This window comes from Prionailurus bengalensis, chromosome C1, assembly GCF_016509475.1.
Source record: "Prionailurus bengalensis isolate Pbe53 chromosome C1, Fcat_Pben_1.1_paternal_pri, whole genome shotgun sequence".
Classification (NCBI taxonomy): domain Eukaryota; kingdom Metazoa; phylum Chordata; class Mammalia; order Carnivora; family Felidae; genus Prionailurus; species Prionailurus bengalensis.
Window position 1 is genome coordinate 33,037,476 of NC_057345.1, and position 21,952 is coordinate 33,059,427.

General features: G+C 42.3%; 1 protein-coding gene and 1 long non-coding RNA gene across 4 annotated transcripts in view; one reads left to right on the plus strand and one right to left on the minus strand.

The window, feature by feature from the left end:
• Positions 1-7,697, minus strand: part of FOXJ3 (forkhead box J3) — a 150,037-nt gene extending 142,340 nt beyond the window's left edge. The window contains exon 1 of one of the 3 annotated variants that reach the window (XM_043574600.1): positions 7,484-7,697. The gene's annotated coding sequence lies outside the window, so the exon portion shown is untranslated. Of the gene's footprint in view, positions 1-5,296; positions 7,299-7,483 lie in introns of those variants that run through there. The other 2 variants (XM_043574602.1, XM_043574601.1) reach the window with 2 other exon arrangements.
• The window catches only part of LOC122480350, a 49,567-nt gene continuing 34,591 nt past the window's right edge, over positions 6,977-21,952 (plus strand). Inside the window, exons 1-2 of the long non-coding RNA XR_006296563.1 lie at positions 6,977-7,085; positions 20,219-20,320. This is a non-coding gene — a long non-coding RNA (uncharacterized LOC122480350). The remainder of the gene's footprint in view (positions 7,086-20,218; positions 20,321-21,952) is intronic.

Here is a 21,952-nt window from a genome sequence, read left to right on the forward strand (position 1 = left end):
CCATGCTGGTGTGCCTTCATCTTAGACTTACCAGCCTCCAGAATGACAAGCAATTAACTTCTGTCACTTATAAACTACGTAGTCTGTGGTATTTTGTTATAGCCGTCCAAACAGACTAAGACAGCCAACATGCAAAGTTTGTAGAGACTCTCTCTAAAAACCCACATAAGGACTTTCCCCACCCCCAAACTGTTAGCATTTCAACTCAGAACAGAGTTCTCTAAGATTATGTTCCGACAATAGTTCCTCTTATTGCATTCCATAAGCGTGAGTCCATTACAAACTACTTCACCCATTGATGATGGGAAGTAAGTCAGACAGGGCAGCGTCAATGTAGGTCTGATTAGGCTAAAACGAAATCACTTCAGATTTATGGTAAAAATTCTTAAAGCCACCAGAGTGGTTTAGTTAATTATTAAAACTAGGTTTATTAAATGTGTCAAAGTAAGAGTTCTTATTGAATACGGTTCTAATTATATTCTTATTTATCCTATATTTTATCTTGTTACAGTACTAAAGTTTGACACCATATATGAATCTCATTTGCTTTCTGTTTCAGTTACTTTGTTTCAATTCTATAGAAAAGTGATAACCATTTTGAAAGACATCACATTCTCAGGTAATCAGTTGATATGTCAAGCAGAATAGCAGCCAAAGGTACCTAACTTAAAATAAGTAGAATGCCATTGTTATAAATATAAATACAACATCTGGCTCCACATAACAAAGCTATTTCCATATCCCAACAGATGGCCCATAGTAATAATGCTTTGCTGATCTGGTTATAACAAATTATATTAAATCCAAAATCCTGTATAGCAGATGCCTTTTCCAATTTCAGTATAAGTCAATCTCTTTAACCAAAAGACTGTGCTTTGGTTCTTGTGATTTGTGCACTAAAATCCAATTACACCAATTAAGATGGTCAAATTTTTTGACAGTTGTTATAAAATGCCACTGTGGTGTTTTCTGAGTTTTGGAGTGAAAGAGGGTAGTGTACCTCTATCTGGGACTGAAACACTAACTGCTGAAAATGGAAAACAAAAATTCAGTTATAGGAAAGCTAAGGAAGGTAAAAGTGAGTTTCTGTCTTAAGCCAAGGTTTCTGAACAGTAACAACGTGGAAAGGTTAAGTGACTAACAAAGACAACAGTGAAGACCATGAAAATAATGCAATTTCTGAACTGAGAGGCTATTAGCAAGGACAAACAAAAAATGTACCTGAAAGCATAAACATGTATCCCTGTGCACTACAGTATTAGGTTCACATTTTTTTTTAATGTGGACACAATGTCAACTTTAATTTTGCTGTTTGTTTCCCCAACATACTCAAAATCCAATCTTCATATTCTCGTCATGCCCCCTTACTTGAAATATTACCCTCCGTTAACTCCTATAACACAGCAAGCAGTACAAGGTAGTGATTAACAGCCATGGAGTTCTGAAAATAGACTGCAGGCGTTCAAATCCTGCCTCTTTCCATCCCTACCTACACAACCTTAGGCAAACTACTTAACCTCTCTGCGCCTGTTTCCTCTCTGTGCCTACAAAATTAATAAAAATAAAATCTTTCAGAGTTGTTATGAGAATTATATAAATAATAAATGTAAAGTACTTAGAACACTTTCAGACCCACAGTAAGACTTCAGAAAATGTTAGCTATTACTATTATCACTACCACTATCATCATCATCACACCCACTGACGTTCTGAAAGAAAAGGCAGAAATATGAGATGACTTATCTAAATCACAAACAAGTGACAGAATCTGGTTAAAAAAAACAACAACTACACACACACACACACACACACACACACACGAGTGTTCATTTTAAGTCCTGAAGATTAAACATTAAAAATCACTGATTCACTGGGGCACCTGGGTGGCTCAGTCGGTTAAGCGTTCGACTTCAGCTCAGGTCATGATCTCACAGCTCGTGAGTTCGAGCCCCGTGTCGGGCTCTGTGCTGACTCAGAGCCTGGAGCTTGCTTCGGACTGTGTCTCCCTCTCCCTCTCTACCCCTCCTGCGCTCATGTTCTGTCTCTCTCTGTCTCAAAAATAAATAAACATTTAAAAAAAAAATTTTTTTTTAATTACTCATGGGGCGCCTGGGTGGCTTGGTCGGTTAAATATCCGACTTCGGCTCAGGTCATGATCTCACGGTCCGTGAGTTCGAGCCCTGCGTCGGGCTCTGTGCTGACAGCTCAGAGCCTGGAGCCTGTTTCAGATTCTGTCTCTGTCCCTCCCCTGTTCATGCTCTGTCTCTCTCTGTCTCAAAAATAAATAAACATTAAAAAAAATTTTTTTAATTAAAAATAAATAAATAAATAAATAAATAAATAAATAATAAAAAATTACTCATTCACTAAGGGGATTTCCCAGCCCCTCTAATTATCCAGAAATTCATATAAGAATCCTTTAAGTTAGAACAGCAGCGCAGAGTAATAGAAAGCAATGAACAAGAAGATCCAATGGACTAAGAAGATCCAATAGCTCCATTACTGATTTAAATTTACAATCTTGGGTAAATAAACTATTCTGAACTTCAAATCGCTCATCTCAAAAAATGTCTTGCCTACATTATAGGACTGGGAATGCTGTATGGTATACGTAAACCATTAACACTACATGAATGTTCAAGGGCCGTGTCTTACTCATTTTTATATCCCTAAGGCCCAGCAGAATGCATAGCAGAGGTTACACTCTAAAAGAGGGGTGGAGGGCATCTGGGTGGCTCAGTCAGTTACACATAAGACTTCACTCTGGCTCTGGTCATGATCTCAAGGTCATGAGATCAAGCCCTGCAGTGGACTCCGTGCTGAGCATGGAGCCTGCTTGGGATATTCTCTCTCTCTCTCTCTCTCTCTCTCTCTCTCTCTCTCTGTCTCCCCCTCTGCTCCTCCCCCAGCTAGGGCGAGTGCGCTCTTAAAAACAAAAAAAAAAAAAAAAAAAGAAGAAGAAGAAAGAGAAGAAAAGAAAAAAATAAAAGAGCTTTAAGAAATTTTTTAAAAAATAAAAAATGAAGTAAAAGGGGTAAAATTGGCAGGGTGAGGATGAAGATGAAGAAATGGAAGGGTTTTTAAAAGTATAAGAAACTCAAAAATTCAATAGATAAATGAATAAAAGGTAGCATATTATTCAGCAATAAAAGAGAATGAAATAGTGATACAAACTACAAGATGGGTAACCCTTGAAACATTATGCTAAGTGAAAGAAGCCAGACACAAAAGACCATATGCTGTATGATTCCATTTATATGAAATGTCCAGAACAGGGTACAGACTTCCTTTTTGGGGATGATGAAATGACTAAAGATGATTGTGGTGATGGATAAACAACTTGATGAATATACTAAAAACTGTTAAGCTGTCTAAACCAGTGAACTGTATAGTATGTGAATTATACCTCAATAAAACTTTAAAAAAAGAATTAAGAAAAAAGTTTGCAAGAACCATTAAAGTATAAAGTCACTGGCTTTAGAACATGTTTGTTTCTTTTTTAAAGAAAAAACACCCGGGGTACCTGGGTGGCTCAGTCGGTTAAGCATCCAACTTTGGCTCAGGTCATGATATGGTGGTTTGTGAATTCGAGCCTTGTGTCAGGCTCCGTGCTAACAGGTAGGAGCCTGGAGCCTGCTTCAAATTCTGTGTCTCCTCCTCTCTCTGCCCCTCCCATGTTCATGCTCTGTCTCTCAATAATAAATAAACGTTAAAAACAAAAACTTGAGTTTTCTGATATTTGAATAGCTCTGACATGTGGAGAAGAATGAGACTGGCAGAAGCATTAGGAGAAAACACTTAAAATTACCACCCCAGACCATAAGATCTCTATAAATCCTTCTGTGGAAAAAAAATCTGACATCTATTCTTATCCTTCCTTTCGAAATTCTAAGGTTAAAAATTACTTCCTGGTCCTACTTCAATAGTGTTTTCATCATGATCATTGTTTCTAAACTTCCAGACTACCTTTGATACCATGAACCATACTACCTCTCCTCTTCTTGGCTTCTGTAGCACTAAGGTATTTCCTGATTCTTCTCAGAATGTTTTACCCGTTAGCCTATATAAAACGACACCCAAAATTCCAAACTTCAAAGTTACTTCACCAGCATACTACCAACTTCCCATCACTCATCTGCTCACCTGTTTTTTACTTCCATCTGTAGCCCTGGTCAGTGAACAATCTACATTTTCATCTGTTAATCGTATAGCAATGTACTACTCTACTCAATTCTTCATTGTCTTCACTAAGGTTGGAAAACAGTGGTATGGCTCAACCAAAATAATTCCTATGCTATTTCTAAGTGGCTTTGCAACATGGGGTACATTTTTTTCTTCTGAACAGTCTCTGTTTTTCTAACTGTTCTGCTTAAACTAGCCCCCATTTCCAGAGTCAAACGAGCGAAAAGAGAAGGCCATCAGGACTGGCAGGAAAGTAGCCTGCTACTGAAAAATTTATTGTACACAATCTAGCGTTGCCCATAACCAATCTTAGCTCATTTTCCTTCACAGTGATACTTTCCTGATTTCCCTATTATCAGTCATCCTCCCAGGACTCTAGGCTTTTTGTCTTTTAATGTTTTATTTGCATTCCTCCCTTTGCCCACAATCATTACTAAGTTGAAATTAATTTTTACTCACATATACATCTTCTTATATATCCTATGCTTCTTAGGACAGTGTAATAACCAAATATAAAAGCTCAAAAATGAGACTGCCCGGGTTCAAATCCTGGCTCTGCAGCTTACTCTATGGGATTTGAAGCAAGTTACTTAATCTCTCTGTAGCTTGGTCTCATCATAGGAATAGTAAGACCTTATTATGAAGATTTTGAGTTAAATACAATTAATAAGCTTAGAACAGTGCCTGGGAAACAGGAAACAATAAACGTTGGCTATTAGTTTATTCCCATAATCATTATGTCAGAACCTAATCTTATTCCTAAAATTCTCAAAGAGCATTCTAGTCAGTCTCCTCGCTCCAGAACATTCAGATAATACAAAAACCTTCATCGGGAACCATATGCATGATCTCAGTCCTAGTCGTTAGAACCCAATATGGCACCTCATCAAACTAAACCTTCCATCCTTGACAGATTCTCCATAAACACCTACTCACCAATCCTGAACTCATCTGTCACTACTCACCAACACAGATTCTCTGTGCAGGCCAACAGGCTTAGTATCTTTTATAAACACTGTCACTTCTCCGCCTTTGTAAACACCCCTCCTTCACCCTCCTGGAATACATCTTCTTCCCTTTGAAAATTCCTATCTTTTGCAAATCTCACTTATACCTTGAACGTTGGTTGCACTGCTATTCCAACCAGGCGTTTGATGAGGCTTGATAATTATGAATGACGTCTTACATGCTGTTTCCCCAAAGAAGTTGAAGCATTTGTAGAGACCACATATTTTATTCCTTGAGTCTCTTCACACAGACTACTTCGCACACGGCACAGTATTTTGCCGAAGTACACAAATGCTGACTGACTTACTAAAAAACTCTGTTTCCGAATGCATCAGAAAAACAGTCTCTATTTTCCACTGCCCCACCCAAACTTAGCATGATGAAAGCAGATAGAATCTGTATTTATTTTTATTTTGCACAGGAGAATACACTAACAGTTGTACCACATAAAAGGAAAATATATTCAAAGAGAACACACAATGCAAAAGAACAAATCAAGAAAAAGTGACAGTGCCAGCCATCTTGGAATCTGAAAAGTGACTTCAAAATATTAAGATTTTATTTCACCCAAACTAATGAACCAAAGAGAGCCAAAATAAACATGTCCTGACTCCATCCAAAAACTACCTAATGAAAGCATGACAAAGTCCCCGGTATCCCAAAAAAGTCAAGAACAAGATTCACCTCAACTCCGAGAGACACAAAAAGAAAAAACAAATCCTCAGGTGCACATTAAAAAAAAAAAAAAAAAAACACCAAAAAACTAAAAAAGTCAATCACATCTATATATGCCACCAAAACAGAAATATGAAGGGAGTTACTGCTTTTCCACAAATATTTGCTATGGTCTAGGAGGAATAAAAGGCTTCTCTCACTGCTACTCTAGCTACCGGGAGCAATCTGTGGTCACACAAGAGCAAAACACAGGAAGATGGAAACCTTTAACCTGGAAGAGACATTAAAAAAAACTACCCAAAACACATGTTTCAAAACCAGTTTCAAAATACAAAGCAGCGCAAAGGTACTCAACAGAACGAAAAGAAAAGTGAAATAAAAGAGCTCCCACGAAATATGTGACTCAGTGAAAACTATCTAGTACCCCCTTGCAAGTAAAGAGCAATGGATGGAATACTTTCATGACATGCACCCGTTCCAGTGGGAAGCAAAATAGAAGGAAAAAATAAAGTGAATGTCAGGAAAAGCCAAGATGCCCACCAACCTCTAACTCCCTGGCCAGCCCAACGCAGCTCATTCAGGAATCGACTGAACTGCACAACACAGAAAAGGGACACCTTTGCCAGCCAAACACGCGCGCGCACACACGCACACGCACACACACAAAGTAGAACGGAGAAGGGAAAACTATACACCTCAATGCATCAGCAGCTAGAGCCCACTCTTTTAGATGGAGCAACAGAGAAAAGAACAAGAACAGCTAAATGGAGAGGAGGAAAGACGTCTCGGAAAACTAAGCCCTGTCATGTCCCCTACTGCTCTCAATTTCCGAGAGTACAACTCTTGCTTTCTCCCAGCTAACCAACAGTCGGCCTCAGCAAAGCAAACTGACCCTAACACCTTCCACGCCACGGGAGGAAATCAGAGAGGAAAAACCACCGCGTAAACCTCCCTCCTCACCAGCTGCAAAAAATGGAGGGGGGAGGGGGGAGACACCCTACCACGTGGGCAGGATGCAACACACACAGGGCAGCAACACGTCCGCATGGAACGGCGGCCCCTGCCCCAATGCCGGCAGAGGACACGCCGTCAGGATGGGTGGGAACGGAGGCCCCTCGCGCGGGCCTCACCCAGAAGGGCACCCCTGAGACGCGACATATTGCCCGACCCGCCGGCCGAAAAGCACCCCAAGCTTGAAGGGAAGAAGCTGCCATGCCGAGGTAGGGGGCCAGCCCAGGCCAGGGGGGCAGGTCGCGGAGAGGAAGAGACGGCCGCTGTCCTCGGACTCGGCGCCCCCGGGAACCCCGTCTGGCTCCCCCGGGCCCCGCCTGGGGGAGGGGCCGGAGGCGCGGAGCTGCCGCTTCCCGGCTGAGGGGCAGCAGCAGCTGAGGAGAAGCGCCGCGGGGGAGGGAGGGACCCAGCCCTCGCCACCCGCCAAGCACCAGCCCGGGCCCGGGCCCCCTGCCCCGCCCGCTACCCACGCCGCAGCGCGGCCGCGGCCGAGAGAAGGGAGAGGGCGTCTCGCGGAGGGCAGCCCCTGCCTCCGTCCCGGGAGATGCCCCAGCCCCGCCTCCTCGCCCGCCGCCCCGGCCCCGCCGCCCTGGCGGCTGGCACTCACCTCAAGGCTGCGCAGGCCGGGACGGCCCGGCCGAGCCCCCGGCCGCTGCGTGCGTCTCCGCCCCCGGGAAAGATCCCAACGGCGCCTGGTGCGAGCGGCCGAGGCCCCGAGCAGCGCCGAGAGCGGCGGCGGCAGCGGGAGCAGCCAACATCCGGGGCCGCGCACCCGGAACTACTTCCCGACCCGCTCCCCTCCCGCCCCCGCCGTCGCCTCCGCCTCTCGCGACGTCGCTGCGCCACCGGCACGGCGTCAGCGGCGTCCCCTCCCCTCCGCGGTCACGGCCGCCGCACCGCGCGCGGGATCCCTCCGCTGGGACAAGTAGTGCCCCTCGACGAGGGGGCCTCTGCCACGGCGCGGCGGGTGTTTTGGAGCGGCCGGCAGCTCCGAGGGATGTGGGGTCTCTGCGCATCAAAGTGGAGACTAGGAAGTGTGGGAGAGGGCTGTGGACAGCAGGGACCTGCGGCCTTGGACCCTGCTCACAGATTTCTCAGACCCCGTGCTCCGAAGGGTTGACGCCTCGTGATCTTGCCCCCCACCCCTTCCCAGCCACCTCACCGTAGCGACAGGCCCCTCGGCCTCTACGGGGAAACCAGACCCCTTTTCCAACTTTGCACACCGCGAATTCTACAGGCCCGAAACAAGGGCACCTTGGACCTTCGGCTCACCCTTCCTTTTAGAACCTCCCAAATCCCGGGTTCTAGGCCCATCTCTGCCGAGGCCATACCCTGCCCTAGCCTTAGTTTCCTTCTTAAAGCAGCTGGCATTCTAAAGGCCCTTCTTGATTCTAAAGTTAGTTGTTCAGCTTATGGTCCTTGCTATCAAAAGGTGGAGCCTACAGAAGGGCAGTTTGGACGACTTGTGAACTTTGGAATTTACCTCTACGTCAATCTTCACTGATTCTTTCTCTAAACTATTAGCACTGCTAATCTGCCCTGTAATTTCACACTTAATTACATTCAGACCTCTAATTTGCTGTTGCTTCATTGGGTTAGTCACATATATAAAAGCAAGCACCCAACATGCTTTTGAACTCACGGTAGGTGCTCAGTATTTGGATACTCGGACATTTGTTAGATGAATACTAGCTTAATTGGATGAAGGAAATAGGAGAGGCTTGAGTGAATTGGCCCTGGGAATCTTTCTGACATGGTCCGGTAGGGATCAGATAAAGACCTCAAGTAGTTAAAGAGCTGAGTACCCAATTCCCTCAGCAAACACGGAACACCTGCCATTTGCCGAGCATTTCTAGGCAATGGGGATTCAAAGTACTCCGATGTTACTTTTCTATTTAAGACTCTAGCAAGAGTCTGAAAATAAAAAGATTCATTCATGCATTTATCTAACAAATATTTGCTAATTACTGCTAATGTCAGACACGATTTTAGTGCTTGGGATGTATCAGCCAAATAGGAGGACACTATCTGTCCCTTTTGGAGCTTTCCTCTGTTATGGGGAGGAAGGCGATTAACATAACAAAAAATTATTTGGTGTATTAAAAGGTATTCAGTGCTATAGGGGAAGATAGACCAGAGTAAGGTACAAAGAAAACTGGAGGATGGTGGGGCTTGGGATTTTTTTTTTTTTTAAGCAACAGTTTATTTATCAATAAGCTGTTTATTTGTTCAACAAATACTTAAGCCAAACCATGTGTTAGGTGCCGGGGCTTGAGTGGAGAACACGCTCAACAAAGTTCCGACCTAGTGGACTACCCAGCTAGTGGGGACCACATACCAGGTACTTTCGCATGTCCTCTCATGCAATGCTTTCGCAAGTCTGTCGGAAAGAACTCCTGTGCTCGTTTTTGCTGCTGGTGAAATTGCAGCTCAGAAGAGAATCACCAGCTGGGGAGAAAAAACAGCCAGGTTCAAACCTAATGTCTTCAGAGTCTAACTCCCTTTCTAGCTTCCCCTCAGCTTCATCTCCTATTTTTCTGTTTCATTATACCTTACCTCTTTCATCATGGAAATGCAGGTGTTAATCTAGGCAAGTGGCCTTAGGCCTCTATTGGGGCAAAAGGGAGGGGAAAAAAAGGAAAATATATTTAGAGGAGGAGAGGGAAGGCTTCTCAAAACATCTAGACTCGTGGAGCAAAGTAATACAGGTAGCAAGAGGATTTAGTAGAAGGGAAATGAAGGTAGATTCATAATATCCCAATTCTGGTTTTACAGGATGGTTTTAAACAGCCATTAGAGAGAGCCCAATTCATAAGGTGACTTTAACGAGAAGCTTGAAAGAGGTAAGGGAATGAGCCACGCCATTGTCTGGGAGTGTCCCAGGCAGAAGGAATGGCTAGTGGAAAGGCCCTGAGGCGACAGCATTCCTGGAAATGGTAGAATCCAGGACAACTGGAGCGGGTGAGCTACTGAGACAAAAATGGGGAGATAAGGGCAGAGTTGGGTCTTGTAGGCCATTGTAAGCATCTTGACTAAAATAAAACCGCCACAGGGCTTTGCAGAGAGGAACACTATACAGTTCATGCTTTCAAAAGACTACTCTTGGGGCGCCTGGGTGGCGCAGTCGGTTAAGCGTCCAACTTCAGCCAGGTCACGATCTCGCGGTCCGTGAGTTCGAGCCCCGCGTCGGGCTCTGGGCTGATGGCTCAGAGCCTGGAGCCTGTTTCCGATTCTGTGTCTCCCTCTCTCTCTCTGCCCCTCCCCCGTTCATGCTCTGTCTCTCTCTGTCCCAAAAATAAATAAACGTTGAAAAAAAAATTTTTTTAAATAAAATAAAATAATTAAAAAATAAAAATAAAAATAAAGACTACTCTAGCTACTGTGCTAAGAGTAGATGGGGAGAGGACAACATTGGAAGCCAGAGGCTCCACTATCCTGGTTCAAGGTGATGACTTGGACCAGTCAAATAGACTGAGTAGGAAAAATATGATACAATCTCTCTACTTTAAGAACTCACAGTATAGTGGAAAGCAAATAGATTAATCACAGTACACTATGATAAGGAAAATAGTATCCTAAGAAGGGGCTACCCTTGCCAGCTTGCTTGAGAGAGAGTAGAAGATCTCTCTTCTACCAAGTTGCTAAGGGAAATGGAAGACTCTAGTTCTTTTTTGGACCACTGGGTGAATCCTTGATAACACAGCTAAAATTCATCTTCTTCCCAGTCCTCCAGGTCTCAAAACTCAACATCATCTGAGGGGCTTTAGGCAGAACAGTTCTGAAGAACAGTCTGGGTCATGCAATTAAGAATATGGGAAAAGCTGAGATTATCCCTATCTATCAGAGGAAAAAAAAAAACTATGGCAAAGAGTCACCAGGTTTCAACTTTAGACTAGGATCAAGGTCATCAAAGTCCCAAACCAGAAGTCTCTCTGAACCACTTGAGTTGGGTCAGCCAAATGATGGGGTAAAGGAATAGAAAGACTTGTGTCTGGACAGCTGTCAGAATGGGGTTGGGGCCTTGGGGATCAGCAGCCTTTGATAAGGAAAGAAGCACAAGTCCCAGAATGTCAAAGATGGAGAAGCACCCCCCTCACCTACCCCCAGAAGGATGTAATGGACGGGGAGGGATTCTGGGACCTGGTAGGAGTGGGGAGGAAAAGCTTAAAGCTCGGGCTGGGAAGGCAGACCTGGGTTCAATCATGTTCCATAGCTTACTTCCTGTGTGCCTATATTAAGCTATTTAGTTTCACTTAATCTCTATTTTCTTGCCTATTAAATGGAAACAATAATCATGGCTACGTAGCAAGAGATCACGCACCGGCTGCTATCAAATAAAGGCCGCCAAAGATTGTTATGTACAAGGTTGAGTGTCAGTACAGAAAAGGGTAGTTCACGCAGTCTTGGGAAGTGGAGTAGGCTGGGACAGAGTGAGGGGAACAGGAGAGCCCTCAAAGGGATCCACTCAGGGGACAGATCCTTAAGAGAAATAGATTGCTCAAAGCAATGAGATAGAGGTTTTATTGTTTTGTGTTATTTGCAATCTTTTCCTAGCCTCGTGTGGATTATAAATTCCCTGAAAGAAACACAGCCCTGAGCTGGGCTGCAATTGCCCTACAAAAACCTTGATTCAGCGGCACTGGCAGTACATCAACAGCAGGGTGTTCAACACTTCACGTGACCCACAGCCACTTAGACAAATGAGGCTTTACCTGATCCTTTTCTCCCTCTTTATTTAGTGTAAGAGGAAAGCAGAAAATGAGAAATGAATTTTAAATGAGCCAAGACCTACAAGAGGGAGAGAGAAAAACACGAGAGTCCATCCTATTATTCCCAGCCCTGGAGGATCCTTCCAGATTGCCAGGATATTTTTATATAATATTTTATATTTCATATATTAGATGAACAACAACAAAGCCTGTATACAAAGGCCACTGGGAAGCTCTTGGCACCACTAATGCTATTTAAAAACAACTCTTGGGAGTTGGATGTTGGTCACTCTGCACACTTAACTGGCATTCAGTAATCATTTATTGAGTTCCTACCCTATACCTTGCATTGGACTAAATACTAGGGGATCAAAAGGGAATTCGTAAATTCTCTATCTTCAATGTGCTCCTAAGCTTCTGGAGAAGCAGACATGTAAACAACCACAATGCTATTTGGTAGAGATTTGTACTTGTGCCACGGAAACTGAGAAGAAACAAGGCTTAACTGAGTCAGATTGGATGGGGATGGGGCACCAAAAAAAGATGTACCCTTAATGGTAAGGTCAAGGCTAAGTCTGAATAAATGAATAGGAGTTTGCCATGTAAAGACAGAAGCAAGGCTGGAGTAGAGAAAGAAAATCTGGAGTAGAGGAGGACAGCTTGTGTAAAGTCAGAGGTCGGATAAGTAAGAGAAAAGTAGAAGCCATGGAAATTACAGTCATGTAGGTGGTAATTAAACACTGGTGGCTAATGGGAATAACTAACTCATGAAGCTACACCATATCAGACTACGTAAACCATCCATAAACTGATTTCCTGCCCTCTAGAAACTTGATACTAACTTCAGATCATATCAGTAGAGCATAAGAAAGGAATAACTTAGAATATTTTTCCCCAGTAGAAGACGGTAGCCTAAACTTCTTCTAAGTTCTACCAATGCCGTTTGCACTAGTGCACTCATGCCATCCGCCTTCCCCACTCCACAGCCCCCATCCTGAGGTGGTACCCCCTTCCATCTTCCTTGTAACCACCTGGCTCCAACTTTGGCTTGCCTCCACTCATAATCAACCAGGCTAATTAAAAGCATAATGAAAGACAAAAGGGCATGGAGACAGCTGAGCAAACATTAACAGATACGTAGATTAAGTGAAGTATTTACCTTATTATGTGTAAGCAACGGTGTAGAAGAAATTTAGGCAGCACTAGGAAGAGTGAGTCAGGGGATGTTCAAATAGAGTGGGATTAGAGGAAACCTCCTCTCTTCCAGATAGTTAGCTGTATCTTTTGGAACGATTGAATGAAAAACGTAGTTAGCAGGAAAAGACAGCCAAGGTTTGCAGCTCAAAGGAGGCTGAAACTCTGGATACAAACATGGTAGTTAAGAAACTACTAAAATTATTTGAGGGGGCACCTGGGTGGCTCGGTTGGTTGGATGTCCAACTTCAGCTCAGGTCATGATTTCATGGGTTCACGGGTTCAAGCCCCACATCGGCTCTCTGCTATCAGCGTGGGTCCTCTGTCCCCCTCTCACTGCCCTCCCCTGCTTGTGCTGTCTCTGAAAAATAAAGAAACTTAAAAAAAAGAAACAATTATTTGATTTCAAGTTGTGAAGTATTGACCTACTCCATGCCTAATGCGCTAAATAAGAACAATCAAGAACCTCCAGCATGATGGGAGAGTGGCTAATATTTATTGTGTTCCTTGTGTGACTGGGAATGTGATAGCCTTTTATACTTTTTAATTTAATCCTTAGAGCAAAACCAAGAGGGAGGTGTCCCGTTTTATTTATTTGTTTTTCTAAAGATTTTCTTTTCTTTTTTTTTTTTTTTTTAGTTTTTATTTAAATTCTCGTTAGTTAACACACAGTGTAATACTGGTTTCAGAAGTACAATTTAGTGATTCATCGCTTACATATAACACTCAGTGCTCATCACAAGTGCCCTCCTTAATATCAATCACCCATTTGACCCACCCCCTGCCCATCTCCCCTCCAGCAACCCTCAGTTTACTCTCTATTGTTAAGAGTCTCTCTTATGGTTTTCCTCCCTCTCTTTTTTTTTTCCCTTCCCCATGTTCATCTGTTTTGTTTCTTAAATTCATATGTATTTGTCTTTCTCTGACTGACTTATTTTGCTTAGCATAATACACTGTAGCGCCGTCCATGTCGTTGCAAATGGCAAGATTTCATTCTTTTTGATCGCAGAGTAATATTTCATATATACATCCCCTCTTTATTCATCAGTCAGTGGACATTTGGGCTCTTTCTATAACTTGGCTATTGTTGATAGTGCTGGTATAAACATCAATGTGCATATGTCTCTTTGAATCAGTATTTTTGCATCCTTTGGAGAAATACTTAGTAGTGCAATTGTTGGATTGTAGGGTAGTTTTATTTTTAACTTTTTGAGGAACCTCCATACTGTTTTCCACAGCGGCTGCACGTTTGCATTCCCACCAACAGTGTAAGAGGGTTCCGCTTTCTCTACATCCTCATCCACATCTGTTGTTCCCTGTTAATTTTAGTCATTCTGACAGGAAGTGTTATCTCTTCATAGTTTTGATTTGTATTTCTCTGATGGTGAGTGATATTGAGCACCTCTTCATGCGTCTGTTGGAAAAATGTCTATTCATGTCTTCTGCCCATTTCTTTACCGGATTATTTGCATTCTGGATGTTGAGTCTGATAAGTTCTTTATAGATTTTGGATACTAACCCTTTGTCAGATACGCCATTTGCAAATATCTTCTCCCATTTCATTGGTTGCCTTTTAGTTTTGTTGATTGCTTCCTTCACTGTGCAGAAGCTTTTTATCTGGATGGAGTCCCAATAGTTCATTTTTGCTTTTGTTTCCCTTACCTCCAGAGACATGTCTAGTAAGAAGTTGCTATGGCCAATGTCAAAGAGGTTGCTGCCTGCGTTCTCCTCTAGGATTTTGATGGTTTCCTGTCTCACATTTGGGTCATTCATCCATTTTGAATTTATTTTTGTCCATGGTATAAGAAAATGACCTCATTTCATTCTTCTGCATGTTGCTCTCCAGTTTTCCCAATACCATTTGTTGAAGAGACTATCTTTTTTCCATTGGATATTCTTTCCTGCTTTGTCGAAGATTAATTGACCATATATTTGTCGGTAAGATTTTTTTTAATTTTTTAATGTTTATTTGTGGGTAAGATTTTTTAAAATTTTCAATGCTTATTTATTTTTGAGAGACAGAGAGACAGAGTGTGAGCAGGGGAGGGGCAGAGAGAGAAGGAGAGACAGAATCCAAAGCAGGCTCCAGGCTCTAAACTATCCACACAGAGCCCGATGCAGAGCTCGAACTCATGAACTGAGAGATCTTGACCTGAGCCAAAGTCAGACGCTCAACTGACTGAGCCACCCAGGCTCCCCTGTGGGTAAGATTTTTTTAAGTAATCTCTACAGCCAATGTGGGGCTCAAACTCACAACCCCAAGATCAAGAGTCACATGCTCTGCCTACTGAGCCAGCGAGGTGCCCCGGTCATCCCCGTTTTAAAGAAGAAGACATAGAGGGTCAGTAGTGAAGGTGGTAGCAGAATTTGAACCCAGAACTGCCTGGCTCTTAAGCTCATCTTCAAAGACCCTCAAAACCATCAATTCACATAGATATGAGAATTGTAGCCTTTTGAGTGCCAGGCATTGCAAGAGGGTGTATTTATATCCAAGTACTACTTCAGGAAACCTTTCAAACCTTGTTAGTGACACAATAGGGGCTGGAACCCATACACAACGTCCCAAAGAATTCTCTTCATTTTTTTCTATAGACACACAGACCAAATAGTTTTTACTGCATGAGGGGGCAAGTAGCTGAAAATCTGTTTGTTTTGCAACAACAACAACATAAGGATAAAGAGAGCAACTGTAGACCATTTTGTTGTTCCCGAACATCTACTGTGCCTCTCAGGGGTAGATCCAGGATGGCTTGTACTTCCCTCACTCCTTTGACAACACGCTTGATTATGTAACTTGTATTAGCCACATGAAATGTGTGAGGGGCTATATGAACCACTTTCAGATAGAAGCTTTAAGAGTCAGTGTGCTTCACTGTGTTTTCCTTTCCTGCCGTGCTGATGACCAGGAACATTCAAGGCTAATCTGTCTGCCTGGATTCCAGAGTGAAGACAACGTACAGCAAAGCTACAGCTGACTTAGGAAGGACACAAAGCATAAGCAAAAAGAACAACTTTTGCTGACTGAGTCATTAAAATTTGGGAGTTACTACCACAGTGTAACAGAGTCTATCCTGACTAATGCAAACTCCTGTTGAATTTTTTCCTTTTGGTGATCCAAATTTCTGGCGTCATCCCCAGGTATAAAAGGTTGTTTGGGAAGTAGGAGAAAATATAGGAAATGGAATGACTGGTGTAATGTAGTGAAAGCCTTTAAAAATAGAAAAAAAAAATTTTTTTAAGATTTTTATTTTTTTTAAGGAATCTCTACACCCAACGTGGAGCTCGAACTCACAAACCCGAGATCAAGAGTTGCATGCTCCACTGATTCAGCCAGCCAGGTACCCCATAAAATAAAAGATTTGGAACTCAGTCTTGATCTATGGGCTCAGACAAGCCTTTATAAGATAGGTTCCATAGACCATTTTACGTCTGAGAGAAAGTTACAAAGATAAAGATACGGTCTCCGTTCCTGAGGCAAGGGCTATCCTCATATTCTTTTTTTTTTTTTTTATTTCAGAGAGAGAGAGAGAGAGCGAGAGAGAGAGAGAGCACGCACAAGTGGGGGGGAGGGGCAGAGGGAGAGGAAGAAAGAAAGAGGGAGAGAGAGAGTCTTAAGAAGGCTCTACGCTCAGTGTAGACCCCTTGTGGGGCTCAATCCCACAACCCTGTGGGATCATGACCTGAACCAAAATCAAGAGTCAAACATAACCGACTGAGCCACCTAGGCACCCTTCAGATTAAACCCAGCGCTCTACTGGGTGCCTGGCACCCACAAGACTCTCAATAAATTTTTATAAATTTTTCTTGAACTAATGTAATGGAATGATCTGGAATTATAACTCATATCTCTTAACTCTCCACCAAGGCTCTTCCTGTGTTGTGTATTGCCTATGTGGGCTAAGAGATCTTAAAGGGTAAGCCTATAGTAATGTCTTTTTCGTTTTACTGAGAAATAATTTACATATGTCAGTCTATAAGTTTAAGGTGTACAGCATGATGGTTTGATTTGCACATATTGTGAAATTATTACCACAGTAGGTTCAGTTACTCATCTTCTCATACAAATGCAATAAAAGGAAAAGGAAAAAAGGAAAAAAAAATGTCTTGCAATGAGAACTCTCAGGATTTACTTCTTTTTTTTTTAACGTTTAGTTATTTTTGAGAGAGAGAAAGACACAGTGTGAGCGGGGGAGGGACAGAGAGAGATGGGGACACAGAATTTGAAGCAGGCTCCAGGCTCTGAGATGTCAGCACAGAGCCCAACACCAGGCTTGGACTCACAAGCTGTGAGATCATGACCTGAGCCGAAGTCAGATGCTCAACCGACTGAGCCATCCAGACGCCCCAGGATTTACTCTTTTAACATCTTTCCTGTGTACATGCAGCCGTGTTAACTAGTCATCATGTTGTACACTACATCCCCGGTTACTTATTTGTCTTATAACTAGAAGTTTTTACCTTTTGGCCACCTTTCTCCAAGGCCCCCTCACTCCACCCTCTGCCTCTGTTAGCCACAAATCTGCTCTTTTTCTATGAGTTTTATTTCATTTTAGATTTCACATATAAGTGAGACCAGATAGTATTTGTCTTTCTCTCTCCGATTTATTTCACTTACCATGATGCCTTCAAGGTCCAGCCATGTTTTCCCAAATGGTAAGATTTCCTCATTCTCTTTTATGGCTGAGTAGCATTCCATATGTGGCATATATACCGCAACTTTTTTTTTTTTTTTAAATAAGGTTTACAACAACATGGGGCTTGAACTCTTGACCTTGAGATCATGAGTCACACACTCTACTGACTGAGCCAGCCAGGCATCCCCTATACCACAACTTCTTTATCCATTCATCCATCAATGGGACACTTAGGTTGTTTCCATGTCTTGGCTATTGTGAGTAATGCTGCTGTGAACATGGAGGTGCAGATATCTTTTTGAATTAGTGTTTTTGTTTTCCTTGGATATATTCCCAGAAGTGGAATTACTAGGTCATATGGTAGTTCTGTTTTTAGTTTTTTGAGGATCCTCCCTACTGTTTTCCATAGTGGCTGTGCCCATTTACAATCCCACCAACAGTGCACAAGGGTTCCCTTCTCTCCACGTCCATGCCAGCATTTATCTCTTGCCTTTTTGATGATGGCCATTCTGACAGGTGTGAAGAAATATCTCACTGTGGTTTTAGTCTGCCTTTCCCAAATGACTGGTGGTGATGTTGAGCATCTTTTCATATACCTGTTGGCCTTTCATATGTCTTCTTTGGGGAAATGTCTACTCAGGTCCTCTGCCCATTTTTTAATTGGGTTATTTGTGGGTTTTGCTATTGAGTTGTATGAGTTCTTTACGTATTTTGGATATTAACTCCTTATCATAGATACAGTTTGCAAATATTTTTTTCCTACTCTGGAGGTTTTGTTTTCACTTTGTTGATGTTTCTTTGCTGTGCAGAAGTTTTTTAGTTTGATGTAGTCTCACTGGTTTGTTATTTGTGCTAAATTTGTTATTCGTGTTGTGTTATATACTTATGGTAATATTACTACTAATTTTTATATGATACCTTATCATTTTTTTTTAATTTTTTCAACGTTTTTTATTTATTTTTGGGACAGAGAGAGACAGAGCATGAACGGGGGAGGGGCAGAGAGAGAGGGAGACACAGAATCGGAAACAGGCTCCAGGCTCCGAGCCATCAGCCCGGAGCCTGATGCGGGGCTGGAACCCACGGACCGCGAGATCGTGACCTGGCTGAAGTCGGACGCTCAACCGACTGCGCCACCCAGGCGCCCCTACCTTATCATTTATATGCACTTCATTTATTTGAAATGCCACATAAATGAAAAATGTCTAGAACATTAGCATCCGCTGGGCTGGAGCATAGTAGGCACTCAATAAAGTGCACAAATCTCCCTCAGTAAATTACAAAGAGTAGAAAGCCTTGAAGAGCCCAGGGGACTTGGCAATAAGAAATCCAGCCTGAAGTGTACTATGAATCAATTTTTTAATGTGACCAGACTAAGAGAATATGCAGGAGAAGGTTAAACCCATACAAACAAAGGTACAGGGCCCTGAGGCATCTCCAAAGAGTACAGAGCAGTAATTGAAAAACTTTCCATGGAACATCCTTGAAGCAAGCATTGAAGAAAGTCATGAAAATAAATTAGGACTGCCCAAATCTGTGGATCAGTCCTTCAAAACCAGAAAGAGATTCAACCTGGTATTACTACTATTCATTTAAAAAGCTAAGATACTGCAAGTATGATTTGCATCTAATACTGAAGTAGAACAGGGTTTGGGCATAATTAGAATATCCAAAGAGCTAATACAAAGCAGAGAAATGGAGAGTTATCCAGGGAGCCTATTTGGGTTAACCTTAGCAGGTTAACCAAACTGAAAAACATGTGCAAAAAGATTCTTAAATGTTTATTTATTTTTGAAGGAGAGAGAGAGAGAGAGAGAGACAGTGTGAGTGGGGAAGGGGCAGAGAGAGAGGGAGACACAGAATCCAAAGCAGACTCCAGGCTCCGAGCTGTCAGCACAGAGCCCGCTGCAGGGCTCAAACTCACAAACCGCGAGATCATAACCTGAGCCGAAGTCGGACGCTCGACTGACTAAGCCACACAGGCGCCCCACAAAAAGATTCTTTATATTTTTTGCCAGGAGACCACATTGGGGATTTTTTTGGTAAAAAAATAATAAATAACAGAAATTTTTGCAACTGAAATATTTAAATTTTTTTTCAACGTTTTTTTATTTATTTTTGGGACAGAGAGAGACAGAGCATGAACGGGGGAGGGGGAGACACAGAATCGGAAACAGGCTCCAGGCTCTGAGCCATCAGCCCAGAGCCCGACACGGGGCTCGAACTCACAGACGGAGAGATCGTGACCTGGCTGAAGTCGGACGCTCAACCGACTGCACCACCCAGGCGCCCCAACAACTGAAATATTTAAAATGAACTAACATAATGTCTGGGATTTGCTTTTAAATACTCCAGGGGGAAAAAATGTGGGGGAGATCTGTGAAACAAGACTGGCAAAATGTTAATGTCTATAGAAGTTAAGAGGAGGGAACAATGGCTCCCTCAGGAATAGGAAGTGGAAAAAGGAAGTAATATTTTGTCTTACTAAACTGCTATAATGATACTAAGTTGGAGATCATCATCCCCACTTTACAGGCAAGGAAAATTGAGGTCATATTGCTAGTGAATGACATAAAAACTTGAGCCTCAATACCATGACTTCAAAATCCCTTTTGCTTATACCCCGTATTGATTGTCTAAATATATTTTTTCGGATTCTGATATTTTAATGGAAATGGTGAAGAGTTGTTTTTCTGTATAATGGAAACTTATTTGAATTCCTCCACCTTTCATTATAGGTTCTCATCTCTACTGTATTGTTGCTGTTGTTGTTGTTTTTACATTTTTTTTTTTTTTTTTTTTTAGGTAACGTCTATATGCAACATGGGATTCAAACTCATGACCCCAAGATCAGGAGTCAGATCCTCTATCAACTGAGCCAGCCGGGTACCCCTCTCATCTCCACTTGTGAGCAACTATTTTGAATACTTTCTGACTCATGAAGTTGTTTTAATTTCATTTAATCTAAATTCATGATCCATCTGTGGTTTGCTTCCATTATTCAGCATAGAATGAATGTGAAATGGTGTTTTTTCTTTTTTGCAACAATTCTCAAAGTAAGATATGCCAAAATGCCTGCATGCACATGCATATCCACATGTAAACACAAAGCTTATGTATACGTACTTAGGTATAGTTTTTCCTTTTTAACTACTTAGCGATTTATGTGTGGCCTGCTATGCCCACTTCCTCTACCCAATCACTTTTTCTGCCATGTAGGTATAGCCAAGCTTAACCCTTCTAGTGGGCTTTGCTCCTTGCTACCATGAAAGACATTTGTCATCCTTGTGCCTATAAATTGCATCTGGATTTGATCCATTTCTAAAATGACATTTACTAGAAAGGCTGATGTGATGGCTATCCATTCATTCAGTAAACATTTATTAAATGCTGACTCTAGGCTGGGTCCTGTGCTCAGGGTTTGGAGCACAAAGAGAAAACCAATAGTTTGGGGACAGTACAGCATAATAATAATTAAATGACTACGTGGTTGTGATAAGTAAGCACTAGTGAATGCTAGGTGAATAGGGGCTCCCTTACCTAGGGTGAAATCCCAGCCCTGCCAGTTAGTAGCTCAATGACTTTAGTTGGGCAAATTGCTAATCTCTCTGAGCCTCAATTTCTTCATCTGCAAATGGGTAGAATAATAGTACCTACTGCATAGCTATGTTGTGAGTTAACTGAAACAATTGCACATGTAGAGAGCTTAACGTGGTGTTTAGATGTTAAAAAGTGTTATAAATGGGAGCTCTTTCTATTCCCCTGTGTGTTCATAGAGGAAGGAGAGTGGAGGAAGAAATTTGACCTGACTGGGGATGGAGTTTTTTGAATTTTTATTTAAATTCCAGTTGGTTAACATACAGTGTAATATTAGTTTCAGGAGTACAGTATAGTGATTCAACAGTTCCACACGTCACCCAGTGCTCATCACCCAGTGTACTCCCTAATCCCCATCATCTATTTACCCCATCCCCCCACCGATCTCCCCTCTGGTAACCATCAGCTTGTTCTCTATAGTTAAGAGTCTGTTTCTTGGTTTGCTTCTCTCTCACTTTTCCTTTTGCTCATTTGTTTTGCTTCTGACATTCTACACATGAGTGAAATCATGTGGTATTTTTTTTCTGACTTATTTCACTTAGCATAATACTCTCTAGTTCCCTCCATGTTGTTGCAAATGGAAAATTCATTCTTTTTTACGGCTGAGTAATGTTCCATTGTACATATATACCACATCTTTTTTTTTTAATGCTCATTTATTTTTGAGAGAGAGCAAGTAAGTAGTGGAGGGGCAGAGTGAGGTGGGGACAGAGGATCTCTAGTGCACTGTGCACTGACAGCAGCAGGCCCGGTGTTGGGCTCAAACCCATGAACCACTAGATCACGAACTGACCCAAAGTCAGACACTCAGTCACCTGAGCCACACAGGTGCCCCTACACCACATCTTCTTTGTCCCTTCATCAATTGATGTACACTTGGGTTGTTTCTGTAATTTTGCTATTGCAAATAATGCTGCTATAAACACTGGGGTGCATGTATTC